We start from the raw sequence: 2463 nt of genomic DNA, 5'->3' as shown, positions 1-2463 counted from the left end.
TTCAACCACAAAGTTCAATTTGAATGCTCTCCAAAAAAAGCGAAGAGGTAGAAATGGAGGATGAGAAGGACTGACACAGGCAAGAGAAAGAGACTTTCTAAGTGTTATAAGGAAGTTGGAAAGGCAGGGACCGGGGAGGGAGCTGGCCCGACGGTTTTCTCTGAGCAATGTGCTCATGCCTACATCAACTTGACTAATAGGTGGGTGTGGCCCAAGGAAAAGATTTTTAACCGATAGTGACTCATTCTCACAGTGTACACTGATTAAGCTTCTGCCCACTTACTTTTCCAGGAAAAAAAATGATTTACAGCAATTGAGCCTTGGTCACCTGCACTGTGACTCAGCAGTTTCTGTCTGTGAAATACAGACCGCTGCAAAATCTTCAAGCAATTGCATCAAGTATCTGTAAAATTGGCATATTACATATGAATGAGTCTTCTATACCCAGGTTCATTTAATCTATTCCTTCCAAGTACATTACTCCAGCAAACATCCACAGAAGAATGCACAACCCTTAAGGCAAGAAACAGAATGTAGTAGAGACACGCTGATGCCACTTGACAATTTCCTTCTTGTATTCCCTTTATCTGTGTACTTATCCAAGCCATAAAGCTAGACATCTTCTGTGACTCTTCTCTTTCCCTCACTCTCTACATTTAATCAGTGAAGATGTCCTATCATGTCTATCTACCTCTTATTGATCTCCATAAGCCACACACACCCTTTTCCATTTTCACTGTCAGTTACTCAGATGTTCTAGATAATTGACAGTGAGGTTAGAAAAAGGATGACTGGACTACAAAGTTAGACTCCCAAATAGATTGTGATAAGATAGTCTAAAAACTACGTTCCAGTTTTGCCCTCATCAAATCATTTACCATATTGTGATCAGAGTAATTTTCACAAAATGAAAATCTAATTCTAAGCTTCCCTGGCTTGAAACTTTTTAATGTCTCCCCATTGCTTTTAGGATAAATGTCATATGCCTTGAATTTATGATTGGATCTTGCTTTTTCTCAAATTATCTCTCACCAGTCATCCCCTTTAAACTTGTGCTCTTGGAATACTGCGGGGTTCTTTTTTCAATTTCTTGAAAATGGCTTGTTCGTATCACAGGAATTCTACTGTTGTATGACTGTATATATTAACTGTTTGCTTGACTGTGTTCTTGCACCAGATTATAAGCTCCATAAGCACAAAAATTGTCTTCATTATTTTTGTCCCCAGTTCCTAGCATGCCTTATACATAGCAAATGCTCAACAAATATTTGTATCGTTTTTCAGTATGTTTGACTACATTTCACTATTTATTTATTCTGCCAAAAAGAACTGATTCAGGGTTTGCAAATCTGGTTTTGCTTTTTCCTTTCCAAGATTTAACCTAACTGAGCAATAAAGCATAGGAAATAGGTGGAAATGAATATGTTAGTTTCATTACCAGTAAAGCTAACTTAAGAAAAACTTCAGAACTGCAGACAAGCACAACTAATACAGACGTAAGCCCTCACTGAACAGAGGTCTCCCCAATAGACGAAGAAATTACATGCACTCTATGGTCCAGGCATTTCAACAAGATATAAGGGCTACATAACTAGGACGATTTCTGCTCCCAAATTCACCAATCAAGTCACTTTCCACTAAGAAGGCTCAAAGGAAAAATGGGGAGACCAAAAATACACTCAAGGTAGAAACTCCTAAAATCTTGAGTTGAATTTTTCATTTATTTTCATTTAGAGTTATTAATTCTAAGACTATCAATAATAATTTAACAACAGTTAAAAGTTACTGACTTTGAGAGTGGTGGCACATGCCTTTAATTCTAGCACTCAGGAGGCAGAGGCAGGCGGAACTCTATGAGTTCAAGGCCAGCCTGGCCTACATAGTGAGTTCCAGGACAGCTGGGGCTACAGGGAGACCCTGTCTCAAAAAGACCAAAAAAAAAAGTTATTGACTTTCCTTTGACTACAACTACAGCTACATTCTATGACACATTTTGTTCTTAATCCATAAGATTTTACCTTTAGGGGATAGCAAGATTGCTCAGTAGGTAAAGGCACTTGCTGTCACACCTAAATATCTGAGTTTGATCCCTGAACTCTCATGGTAGAAGGAAAACCCCTAGTTGTCCTCTGAACTCCACAAGCACCATGTCACATGTGTCCATCCTGCCCCGACACATAAATTAAGATAAAAAAAATTTTTAAAGATTGGCTGAATGTGGTGGCACATCCCTTTTAAAAAGAAAATAGAAGGTAGGAATTGGCTAGGCAGGGTAAAAAAAGACCCCAAAGAAAAGTAGCCAGTTTCTTGGCTAAAAGTCAAAATGTCCTTTGGGCCTCTTAGAATCATACTCTGTTCCAAAGGCCAAAAATGTCAAAAGTATTTAGGAGCTCTTCTTTAATCCCTAAAAGATTTTAGGGTTACCTCTTCAGAGGGGTAATGTTAGATTAGCAAAAAGCCCCA

Source organism: Nannospalax galili, unplaced genomic scaffold (genome assembly GCF_000622305.1).
Source record: "Nannospalax galili isolate Female #2095 unplaced genomic scaffold, S.galili_v1.0 scaffold270, whole genome shotgun sequence".
Lineage (NCBI taxonomy): Eukaryota > Metazoa > Chordata > Mammalia > Rodentia > Spalacidae > Nannospalax > Nannospalax galili.
This window is presented reverse-complemented; position numbering follows the sequence as displayed.